Genomic DNA, 13,348 nt, shown 5'->3' with positions numbered 1-13,348 from the left:
TCCGGGACAACCCTGCCTGCCAAGGGCCGGGTTGCCAGCCAGTGTATCAGTTTTCCTTTTTTATCACCCCATCCGTACACACGAGCCGTCGAGGCACGCCACTTGTGCTTCGCGGTTTCAAGGGTGAGATCAGATTTCCTCCCTAATTAGGCCTAGTTGTCTAGTAATGGACGCATGAGTGGTGGTGGAGAGTTGCATCTCAAGGCGTAATGCCTGGGCCGCAAGGTTTGCTACTTGTTGATTCCTCACGTGTTCTCGTACCAGGAGAATATCTTTGGCATGGCCCCGGAGGGTGGCCTTACAGGCGGCCCCATATTGTGCACGGCGATGGCACAGACCCCAAGTTGCTCGTGAAGTAGTTGGTGAGCTATCCTCTTAGGGCTTGAACATAGTCTCCATCCTGGAGGTGCCAGGCATTCAGTTGCCACAGTGGGCGCTGGGCTGTGCCAGTGCCACCTAACTGGACAAGGAGTTGTGAATGCTCAGAGACTCCGCTTGGCAGCATCTCTGCAAAAGCAACCCGGGAAACATCCAGGGCTGGCATGAAGAGGAGGTCTATTCTCATGTGCGTATGGTGTGCTGCTGATGTATGTGTGCATATTGTCGCATTCTAGGGTGCCAAACCCGCCACACATCACAGAGGCCCAGTCCATCCACCCAGCGGCTAAGTCTTGTAGCTCGAGCGACCCGATCCATGGATGGGGACCCAGTGGTGTCAATCTCCGGATTCATAACGGAGTTGAAGTCACCTCCCAGGATTGTCAATCCCAGGGGGAGCTGTGTCACCACTTCCTGGAGAGTCTCTAGGAATCGTTCAAACACTTGAGGGGGGCAGGGCGTAAGGGCTCAGGAGATTAATCGGTCGGCCGCCGAGTGTGCCAGACACAGCAGCATATCGACCTTACGGATCTAACTTGGTTGTGGTGGTTATGATGGGTAGTGAGCAGTGTAGGACAGCTACCCCTCTAGAGAAGCCCGCGTGGTAGACTATCATAACCGTCTCACGCGAGCATAGGGCAGCTGGTGCCAAGCAAATGTGTCTCCTGGAGTAACACTACAGAAGCAGCGGATGGCGCTGAAGTTCGCAGAGCACTTGATGTTGTCTAGGAGCCCATTAACATTCCAGGAAAGAACCTGTTTAGGAAGCACCAATATGGGTGGGGGACCGGTGTTGACATGCATAACGCTCCTTGCGTATGTCGGTCCCCCCGGGGGAGAAGGCCGCATGTAGAGGGTGCCTCTGGGAGGGACGTATGTGTAACGTAGCCCTAGGGGCATGATGTGACCACCTGAAAGAAAAACGTTAGTACAAACAAAACTTAGCCCTAACATGACAGTAAAGTATTCTACTGTTACTTCACCCCATCCCCCCAATTGCCTCCCACCCCATACTTCCAATCCTGAAGCATCTGTTGCCCCTGAACACAACCAAAACCTCAAAATCAAGGTGTATGTAATGGGTGTGGAGTGGTGGACCCCTCCATATAGTCTGAGTTCTGCAATATTACATCCCCACGTCCCACATCCACTTCTGGCCAGGAGATCTCCCTCCCATCTGTTACAGTTGCTTGGTATCAGTTTTGTCTCTGTGTGTCACGACAGGGAGGGAGTTTGGCAGCCAGGGAGACTCGGTCTTCTACTTCTTTGATGTGGCCCACTGCTGTTCGTGGCATGGGTTGCTTCTCTTCTGGACAGGCGGATGTGGTCAATCCCTTCAGATCACTTTGGCTTGTTTACTCCTCCTCTGGTGACCGGGTCGCCCCACTCTGCTTCCTGCGACAGCACCAAGTGCACCTTCATCCGACTCTCAACCCCAGCGAGTTGATGTGGCTAGGTCCAGGGGAGTTCTCCATGCGGGGAGGGAGGCCCTTCCAGGCAACACGGTGCTCCTCAGTGAGCCAGTCCCGCGCAATTTCCGACGAGTCAGAAGAAGAAGGAATTCCCATCCATGAGGACCTTGAAGCGTGCACGGAAAAGCAGCATGTAAGACAGCTGCATTGCTCTTAGTTTTTTCTTGACTCCTTCATAGGAGCGACGTTTATTTTGCACTTCTCGTGTATAATCTGGGAAGATAAGGATTTTGTGATTGTCCCAGCGGAGATCCGTGTGCGCTCTCGCTTCTCTGAGGATAGTGTTGCAGTCCTTAAAGTTAAGAAACCTAGCAATCATTGGTCATCTGGGCCCTCCCGGAGCGGGTCTGGGCACCAGCGCCCTATGGGCATTTTCGATGGCAAACCAAGGTGATAGTTGTTGCTTCAGCACCCAGGATCTAATCCAATGCTCCAGAAACTCGACCACCTGGGTCTTTTTGGCTCCTTCTGAAAAGCCAAAGAAGTGCAGGTTGTTGCGTCTGGAACAGTTTTCAGCATCCTCATCACTATGATGAAGCTCACTAGTACGGGTCAGTAGCTGGGCGACTTAGGTCTTAAGGTCTGTGATGTCATCCTCTGCCAGGGAGACTTGGTCTTCTACTTCTTTGATGTGGCCCACTGCTGTTCGCAGGTCTTGTCGCAGGAGGCCCACATCCCCCGCACTTCACCAATTTTTGTTTCAATGGCTAATTGCGAGGATTGAATGGCCTGTAGGATCGTGTCCACCCCTTCTATTACAGGGGTCTCTGGTGACAGGCCACCTGCCCCCTGCTGTCTGTGTGAACTGGTCAATGCGATGCTGGGACGCAGGTAGCTACCTGTTCATTTTGTCTTTTCCCATGGCAAGACTACAGGGGGTGGGCGCCACGACTCCCCACATACCTCTTCACTGTCTCACAGCACAAGGCTATCACTTCAGAGGATCGTGTTGCTTTCCATTGCAGCAGGGGAGGCGTTCTAGGGCCCAACCACTAGGAATCAAAGGGAGGGAAAAGGAAGGCAGGCGAGGGGAGGTCTCCAGGGATCCTGGTATTACAGTGCATCTCACACCGCGTTCCGCGCCCATTCCTGTCCGTCCAGCGCTCATCACCAGTCTCCCTACCCGGCTCTCCTCACCTCAATGCTTATTGCGCTGGTCCTCGAGGCCACCTCCACCTCTGCTGTTTCGGCCCCACCACATCCTCCACCCAAACGCTCCTCACTTGTCTTCCGATTAAGTCAGGCTCCAGGGGGCCCAGTCTCCATTGCAGTCCCCCTACTGCAGCCCTTTCTTTGGCATCCACCACTCAGCTTCTTCTCAGGCGCCAGGCCTTCTAGCGACTGTTGCGCGCTGCTTTTCTCCTCTGTTCAGGCCCTAGGGCAGGCCACAGCAGTACCCTGGTGCCCTCGCTCCTCAGCTCGCCTCCTCATCTTGCTCAGATCTCCTGCCTCACCCAGTCCTTCATGTGGCAGGCATCCGGTTGTCGGCCGCTGGGCCGGATCGCCACTCAGAATAGTGCAGTTCAGCCGCCCATTTCTGCCGTTTCATGGAGGGTCGGGGCTCCTCCTCAAGGCCGCGTTGGCAACCACCGGGTCAGCAGCACTTCCTAGGCCCTGGTCTCTTGGCAGGCCCTCACGATCCCCTGCGGATCTTTTATTCCCTGCTACACATCTCCTGGCCTACAGGTGGGGCTGCTATCACCTCAGGGATAAACTGGATGCAGAAGAAACTGGGCTTGCAGTGGCGGATGACGGAGGGGTCCAGAGCACTCTTAGCATGCAACCGCCATCTTGACGCCCAAAGCCATGCCCCAAAATGCACTTTTAGATGGTTTTGGCCTAACCACTGAACAATATAGGATTAAGTCCTCCCAAGATTATATAGATTTTGTTAAGTCCTCTGTTAAAGCTCTGGAAGGCAGGTTGCATGGGAGCAAAATTAGTGACTACCAGGGCTTATACAAACTGATTCTGAGAGAGCATATTTTAAATAACTGTATTTCTGATCAGCTGCATCAATAACTGATGCACTCTGATCTGACTTCTCCCCAAGAATTGGGAAAGAAGGCGGACTCACACGGGAGGTGGCCACAATAAGAAGGAAGCAGGTAAGCATCAGGACAAAGGTGGGGACAAAGATAAAACAAGTCTTCATCAGGCCCGAAGAACTCTTCTAGGGGTGAGACTAAATCATCTTCCTCTCAAAAATATTGGTTCTACGTGTGTAAGCATAAAGGCCAAAGGGCAGGAGACATCACTAGTCCTAAGACAGGCACCAAGCCCCCTACCACTACCACGTCTACCCTTAGTGTCCCTAGCAATGGCAATAGTAGTGGTAACTGTAATAGCAATAGTCAGTCCTAAAGTGTAGCTGGGCTCACCTTGGGGACTGTAGTGGGCTCTGGGCTAGTTAGGGAGACCACTGAGGCTGTGTTGGTCTCTGATGGGGGCATGGACTCTGCCACCCTAGCTGCCTGTCCCATTAATATGGGAAAGTACAGGCAGCATCCCGTAATAAATGGTGTTGAGGCTGAGGCCTATAGGGACACAGGTCTCAGTGTCACCATGGTGACTGAAACTGGTGTCAGCTGAGCACACCTACTTGGTCACCAGTAGCAAGTGACTGATGCTCACAACAACACTTTGTGCCACCCCATGGCAGTTATCAACTTCAGCTGGTGGGGTGAGGGGTTCACTGGCCCTAAAAAGGTTGTAGGGCCCTCTGACCTATCTGTAGAATGTCTGCTAGGTAACTACTTGGAGACGTCAGCATGGGCTGAAGTGGCTTTGGAGGCCCATGCAGCAATGCTGGACATCCCTGTGCATATATTTGCCCTTACCAGAGCACAGGCCCAAAAGAAAAGGGAATAGGAAGCCCTGGAGCCTGGAACAAAGGCCCAGGAGACTCCTAAAAAAGAAGCGCAGACAAAGTAAAAAGTTACCCACTGATTCTGCTTCCGGGGAGGATTTTACTCCTGAGAAAGAGAAATCTACTCCTTGGGTGGAATCTACACCAGAGGAGCTCCAAGCTGAGTTCTTGGGTGCAGGGGGGGGCACCAGGGAGGTACCCAGCATGGAACAGAAGAACTGCCCCACACTGGAAAGCTTAAGACAACAAGCTGCAGCACAAGAGGCAGGGGATGCCAGTGGCACTCATAAGGTGTACTGGGATAACAGCCTCGTTTACTCAGTAGCAAGGGACCCTAAACCTGGTGCCACCAGGAGACTGGTCATCCCTCTGAAATTCACGAAGTTCCTGTTAACTATTGCACATGACATTCCCCTTGCAGGCGACTTGGGGCAAAGCAATACTTGAGACATTCTTTTCCCCCACTTTCACTGACCCCACATGTCTGAAGACACTAAGGGGGTCATTCTGACCCCGGCGGTAATTACCGCCATGGCGGAGGTTGGCGGTAGCACCGCCAACAGGCCGGCGGTGCTCCGCCGGGCATTCTGACCGCGGCGGTACAGCCGCGGCCAGAAGCGGAAAGCCGGCGGTGTACCGCCGACTTTCCGCTGCCATGGGGATTCTGACACCCCCTACCGCCATCCTGTTCCTGGTGGTTCTCCCGCCAGGAACAGGATGGCGGTAGGGGGTGCCGCGGGGCCCCTGGGGGCCCCTGCCGTGCACATGCCACTGGCATGGGCACGGCAGGGGCCCCCGTAAGAGGGCCCCACAACGTATTTCAGTGTCTGCTTAGCAGACACTGAAATACGCGACGGGTGCAACTGCACCCGTCGCACCTTCCCACTCCGCCGGCTCAATTCTGAGCCGGCATCCTAGTGGGAAGGTTGATTTGCCCTGGGCTGGCGGGCGGTCTTTTGGCGGCCGCCCGCCAGCCCCGGGCAAATCTCAGAATCACCGCCGCGGTCTTTTGACCGCGGTGCGGTGTTCTGACAGCGGTAACTTGGCGGACGGCCTCCGCCGTCCGCCAAGGTCAGAATGACCGCCTAAGGAGTTTTGTTGCTTCTGTGTCACCTGCCAAGCCAGTGGCAAGGCAGGTGGCACCCCAAAGGCCCCTTAATACCTCTACCACTGTTTGGGGTACCCTTTGAGAGGGTCGAGGTAGATATTGTTGGCCCCTTTGACCCTCTAACAGCCTCTGGAAATAGATTTATACTGGTGGTGGCCAGGTATCCATAGGCAATTCTTCGTAGGGCCACTATAGCACCTGCAGTAGACAAAGCCCTCTTGGGAATTCTCTAACGAGGTGGTATCAGACAGAGGTGCCAACTTCATGTCTGCTTACCTTAAAAGCATGTGGAAGTAGTGTGGTGTCACCTATAAATTCACCATGCCTTACCATTCAAGCCAATGGGTTAGTGGAAAGGTTTAACAAAACCCTCAAAGGCATGATAATGGTACTCAAAGAGAAACTCAGGAGATGGGATCTCCAGTTACGTGCCTCCTCTTTGCTTATAGGGAGGTTCCTCAAAAGGGAGTGGGCTACAGTCCCTTTGAACTTTTGTTTGGACAGCTTTTTGGAGGTCCCCTTGCTCTTGTTAAGGAAGGCTGGGAGCACCCTTTCCAGCCTCAGATCTAGGATGGCCGAACATATGAAGTGGGCTTCTAAAAGTCTTCAGGCCAGCTAAGAATTGGAAAAGCAATGGCATGACCAGAAGGCTGTACTGACTGTTTTTCAGCCAGGACAGAAGGTGTGGGTCGTGGAGCCTGTGGCTCCCAGGGCACTCCAAGACAAATGGAGTGGTCCACACACTATTGTGGAGTGGAAGGGTGAGGTCACTTATCTGGTTGACCTAAGTACTCCTAGAAGCCCCCACAGGGTGCTTCTTGTGAACCGCCTGAAGCCCTATTATGATAGTGATGACATGACCTTCATCATGGCAACTGATGAAGGAACGGAAGAAAAAAATGACTGTAGGAAGCTGGCCTGGTGTGTGGTGGATACCCAACGTACTTACACCTTATACCAGGTCCAGGTATCCCCTCTTAGTGAAGTGTAGGCAATGTCTAGAAGCCAGGCTCTCTAGAGGTAGCTGTAGATGAGCAGCCAAGGCGTATCTAGGAGACATGCAAAGCTCATGCAATACCACTGTAGTCACACAGCACTTACACACATGAAAGAAAACACTCAATTGTACAAAAATAAAGGTACTTTATTTTTGTAACACTATCCCACAAAATACTAGGGCAACCCTCCAATGAGGGGTAAGTATTACACTCAATATATACACTAGTAATCAGAAATAGGCATTGAAAAGGTTACAAAACAGTGCAAATAGCAATAACCAATAGTGACCTTAGGGGGAGCCCAAACCATATATTTAAAAAAATGGAATGCGAACACCAGACCCCCACCTAGGTAGGCGGAATGTGTAGAGGGGGGCTGGGAGTACTGGAAAACCACAGAGTTAAGTAACACAGTAACCCCCCCCAGTGAGCAGGAATGCAGGAGTAAATCAATGGAATTTCCCACAAACCACCCTAAAGGAGTAAAAGGAAGAAAAGAAGACACCCAGACAAGACTGCAAGAAACCAGAGGTGGATTCCTGAAAGAGAAGACCTGTGGAGAGAGGCGACCAAGTCTAAACGTCACAGGAGTCCAGGAGGACTAGGAGCTACTACCCACCAAGCTGTACTTGCAGGAGTTGGTCGACTGTGATGAACAGGTCAACACTGCAGCCCTGGAGCGGGAGAAGAGTTCCTAATGGATGCAGAAGATGTCCCACGCTGGAGTGAAGATAGGAGATGGGCGTCAGTGCAGGAATTCCACCAACAAGCCTTGGCAAAGGCAAAATCACAGTTGGTGGAAAAGTGGTGCTGCCTGGGACCATCAAGGCCCAGGAGGGGAAGTCACAGTGGACCCATTAGCATCGCAAAGAGTCCACTGGAGCGTAGGCAGCACCCACAGGAGTCCCACAGGAGGGAGACATAGAAGTTGTAGGAGCCCACTCAGCACTACAGGAGGGGATCACACGCCGCAGGAGAACCACGCAGAGGGCTGTGCATCGCAGGAGGGAGGTCAGGGGACGTAAGCTACACGATGCCTGAAGATACGTTGAAGGAGATGCAAACAAGTATTGGCAGCTGCAAGAGAGTTCATCGGGGTACTCTCCTGCATGAGAAGGCAAGGGCTTACCTCCAACAAAGTTGGACAGCTGGAAGAGAGGACCAAGAGGACTACTACGGACCATCACCCGTGATGCAGGATCCATGCAGCTCAGGATGAGAGGAGATCCACGCAGCCGGTTGTCGTTGCGACAGGTGTCTGCAGATGCAGGGGAATGGCTCCTTCACTCCAAGGGAGATTCCTTCTTCTTCTTCTTGTGCAGGCTGAAGAGTTGCTGTGTTCTGAGGATGCACGGCCGGGGAAATGTTGCAAAGCTGGCAAGAATTGTTGAAACAAAGTTACAGGTGAGTCTTCTTCGTTGTTTGCAGCATTGTCAGTTCCTGGAGGGTCTAGTCGCAGTTCCAGTGGCCAGAAGTCAAAGTGGAGGTTGCAGAGGAATACTGCTGGAGTCTTGCAAGTCGGGTCCGAGGACCCACCCAACAGAGAGACCCTAAATAGCCCTGAAAGGGGGATTGGTCACCTAGCCAGGTAAGGACCTATCAGGAGGAGGCTCTGATGTCGCCTGGCCTGGCCAATCAGATGCCCCCAGTGTTCCTTGCCAACCTTGAAAACAAGATGGCAGAACCCAGGGACCCTCTGGAGGAGCTCTGAGCACCACCCCTGGGGTGGTGATGGACAGGGCAGTGGCCACTTCCCCTTCCATTGTCCAGTTTCGTGCCAGAGCAGGAACTGGGGGGTGGAGGAGTGGAGGTCCCTGAACTGGTGTGGACTGGCTTATGCACGGAGGGCACCAAATGTGCCCTTCAAAGCATACCAGTGGCTTCGGGAGGCTACCACTCCCAAGCCAGTCACACCTATTTCCAAAGAGAGAGGGTATTACCTCCCTATCCCAAAGGAAATCCTTTGTTCTGCCTTCCTGGGCTTGATCAGATCAAGCAGCAGGAGGGCAGAAGCATGTCTGAGGGGTGGCAGCAACTTGGGCTGCCCAGAAAACCCTGTAAGACTAGTGGTAGCAATGCTGGGGGGTCCTCTAAGGAGCCCCCAGAGTGCATGGAATCATACTTCTAATACTTGCAACAGTATTGGGGTATGATTCCGACATGTTTGATACCAAACATGCCCAGATTCGGAGTTATTAAAATGTATTTGGACATAGGTAGTGGCCTATGTCCGGGACACACGTAAAATGGCGTCCCTGCACTCACAAGGTCAAGGAAAATGGTCCTGGAGTTTGTGGGGGCACGTCTGCTAGTGCAGGGGTGCCCTCACACACAGGTACCTGCATCCTGCCCTCTGAGCTGAAAGGGCCTACCATATGGGTGACTTAAAGTGACCTGGTGCAGTGACCTGTAGTGAAAACGGTTGCATGCAGCCGTTTCACACAGACTGCAATGGCAGGCCTGCAGAACCCTTTGCATGGGCTCCCTATGGGTGACAGTATAACTGCTGCAGCCCATAGGGATCCCCTCGTACCCCAATGCCCTGGCTACCTAGGTACCATATACTAGGAACTTACATGGGGGGACCAGTATGCCAATTGTGTGGAGAAAAAGATACAGTTACCAAGTTTACAAGGAGAGAGCATAATCACTGGGGTCTTGGTTAGCAGTATCACAGTGAACACAGTCAAACACCCTGACTAACAGGCAAAAAGCGTAACCAAGCTAGAAAGAGGCTACTTTCCTACATAACCGCTCCCTCCGTCAAAACGAAGGACAACAAGGCTAACCTTGGCCAGTTGAGACTATGGGGGTCATTCTGACCCTGGCGGCCGGTGGCCGCCAGGGCCACCGACCACGGGAGCACCGCCAACAGGCTGGCGGTGCTCCCACGAGCATTCTGACCGCGGCGGTTCAGCCGCGGTCAGAAGCGGAAAGTCGGCGGTCTCCCGCCGACTTTCCGCTGCTCGGGGGAATCCTCCATGGCGGCGGAGCGCGCTCCACCGCCATGGGGATTCTGACACCCCCTACCGCCATCCTGTTCATGGCGGGAAACCCGCCATGAACAGGATGGCGGTAGGGGGTGCCGCGGGGCCCCCGTAAGAGGGCCCCGAAAAGTATTTCAGTGTCTGCTTAGCAGACACTGAAATACGCGACGGGTGCAACTGCACCCGTCGCACCCCTGCAACTACGCCGGCTCAATTCTGAGCCGGCGTCCTCGTTGCAGGGGCAATTCCTCTGGGCCGGCGGGCGCTCTTTTGGAGAGCGCCCGCCGGCCCAGAGGAAATGTCTGAATGGCCGCCGCGGTCATTCTGCGGCGGTACCCTGGCGGACGGCCTCCGCCGTCCGCCAGGGTCAGGATGAGGCCCTATATTGTCTAAGTGATAAGTGGAGAGTAGCTCGGCAGTAGAGTGGTTACTGCCATTATCATCCACTATGTGGCCCCTTCCCTGTGGGGAGGTGGACCACTCTGTTTGGTAACTTTTCCCTGAAGTATATTGAAACTATTTGCCCTGTGATTCCCTATGTTTAAGCTGTGGAAAAAGTGACAGATCAGGGCAGGATGACTGTCCCTGGGGCTCTATGTTAGACCCACCCCCAGGAGTTTTGTGGGCCTTGTAAGGAAATGCCTCCTTGGCATGGTTTCCCCCTGACTTTTTGCCTTTGCTGATGCTATGTTTTGAATTGAAAGTGTGCTGAGGCCTGCTAACCAGGCCCCAGCACCAGTGTTCTTTCCCTAACCTGTACTTTTGTTTTCACAATTGGCACACCCTGGCATCCAGGTAAGTCCCTTGTAACTGGTACCAAGGGCCCTGATGCCAGGGAAGGTCTCTAAGGGCTGCAGCATATCTTATGCCACCCTGGGGACCCCTCACTCAGCACAGACACACTGCTTGCCAGCTTGTGTGTGCTGGTGAGGACACAATGAGTAAAGTCGACATGGCACTCCCCTCAGGGTGCCATGCCAACCTCACACTGCCTACGCAGTATAGATAAGTCACCCCTCTAGCAGGCCTTACAGCCCTAAGGCAGGGTGCACTATACCATAGGTGAGGGCACCAGTGCATGAGCACTGTGCCCCTACAGTGTCTAAGCCAAACCTTAGCCATTGTAAGTGCAGGGTAGCCAAAAGAGTATATGGTCTGGGAGTCTGTCAAACACGAACTCCACAGCACCATAATGGCTACACTGAAAACTGGGAAGTTTGGTATCAAACTTCTCAGCACAATAAACGCACACTGATACCAGTGTACATTTTATTGTAAAATAAACCCCAGAGGGCACCTTAACCCCTTTGGTGCGGGCGTCGGCCACTGGCCGACGCCCACACACCCTCCCTGGTGCGGGTCACGACCAGTGGCCGACACCAGGGAGGATTTTTTTTTTTTTTTTTTTACGGTAGGAGACGCGGAAGAGCTTCCGCGTCTCCATCCCACCCCCCTCCCGCCCCCTTATGACGTCAGCGCGCCGCGAGGCGCGCTGACGTCACAGTTTTTCCCCCACCGGAGAAGGAGAGAAGCAGGTAAGCGTTCTCTCTTTTTCCGGTGGGGAAAAAAAGGCCAAAACGGCCTCCCCAGATGCCAGGAAGGCATCGATGGAAAGGGGAGGCTCTCCCCTTTCCATCGATGCCTCCCTGGCACCGTTTCCTGGCCGTGGATCGCAGCGCGGCTGCGATCCACGGCCAGGAAACGCCCCTAGGCACCAGGGATCTTCTTTGGGGGGGTCGGCCCCCTCGTAAACGGGCCGCCCCCCCCCGGAGGCAATAATTAATAATTTACACAGTTTTGGGGGGCGATCGCGCCCCCCACAATTAAAAAAAAAAACGAAAAAAAAAAAAATGGCGGGGTCGGCCCTTGGAACACGGGCCGACCCCAGGGGGGGAAAAAAAAACATGTAGTTTTGCCTGGGGGGGCCAATCGCCCCCCCCCCCCCCCCCCCCCCGGGTTAAAAAAAAAAAAAAAAAAAAATTTGTTGGTCAGCCCTTAGGGTGACCATCAATGGGGCCAATTTTTTTTTATACATGTGTGCTTTGGCAAGGGCAAGCACACATGTATAAAAAAAAGGTTTGTGACATGAGTGTCGTGTTTTCTTTCTCTCTCTCTCTCTCTCATATATATGTGTATATATGTATACACATATATATATATATATATATATATATATATATATATATATATATATATTTTTTTTTTTTTCAGGACAAGCATTGCAGCGTCCATGTGCTGCTTTTCTGACTTGTTGGTGTGTATCTGGGCTTCTAACAACGCCCACCTCACGCCCATCACTACCACTCGTTCGTGGGCTTGCCCTTCAAAAATCCTTTGATGACATTGGAAAATGATTTACCTTTGTCCCTCCTTGGGGAGGTTTTGTTACCGCCTTGGCCATCGCCCCTGGTACAAGGCTAAGTGCACTTTTGCAGTTACGTTTAACTGCGAGCGAACTTCTTTTCCTTTTGTGTAACTCTTCACATGATGCTCATGGTGGCCGTGGCGCTGTGAATCGGCTCTCTTATGTGAAAGAGTTTAACTTTCAATTATCAATTTATGTGGCAAGAAAAGTTGGGTTAGGAGTTTATAACGCTAATAGCTCTAACTCGAGCAGATGCGAGACCCATTACATTGTAAATGCTTGTTATTCTTGTGTGTGTTGTTTTATAATGGTGAACAATTTCACTGCACTCCACGAGGACCGTGATCAAGACTCCTTGGTGAGTTGAAACACGTTGGTGGTTATTGACTGCAATAAAATACACTTTTATTTGTACTTCGTGGAGTGCGGTGACATTTTTCGGCATTAGATAATTTCTAGATTGGTCTTCTCTGTCACTGGGCACCGGCAGTGGAGTGTGCCGCCCAGCAACCCTTCAACCACTTTGTTTCTAAACATATATATATATATATATATATGCAACACAAATTGGTTAAAAAGACTGTTGCGCAGTGCACTCCACTGCCGGTGCTCAGTGATGGAGGAGAGCAACCTCGAAAATATTTTGTGAATAAGAATCTCACTGCACTCCACGAGGTTCAAATTGACATGTTTTATCGCAAGTATAAACAATGAAAGAAAAGAGGGACTCATTTACTGTGATCAAGAATCCTTGAGAGTCGAAACGCGTACGTGGCTGTTGCTTGCAATAAAAGATGCCAATTTGAACCTCGTGTAGTGGGGTGAGAATCTTGTTCACACAATATATATATATATATATATATATATATATATATATATATATATATATATATATATATATATATATACATGCATGCATGCATGTCTTTTCTGTAGTGGCAGTTGCCATAAAGTAGCTGAGTGGATTAGTAAAGGCAAGCGTTACCTGCGCTTTAAAACAAATGTAATGCCAGGGGGACTATGGAGATATGAGTGGCACTTTTGCTGGGTAGTACTGAGGGAATTAGAAGAGGAGGTAATGGGAGGCAGAGCACCAAAAATGACTTTTGCACAGGGTGTGTGGTAAGGTGAAGTAATACATTATTTTTTTGTTTTTTTCAGTGTTTTCAGA

Source organism: Pleurodeles waltl, chromosome 10 (genome assembly GCF_031143425.1).
Source record: "Pleurodeles waltl isolate 20211129_DDA chromosome 10, aPleWal1.hap1.20221129, whole genome shotgun sequence".
Lineage (NCBI taxonomy): Eukaryota > Metazoa > Chordata > Amphibia > Caudata > Salamandridae > Pleurodeles > Pleurodeles waltl.
The sequence above is the reverse complement of the archived record's forward strand: the minus strand, read 5'-3'. Positions refer to the sequence as shown.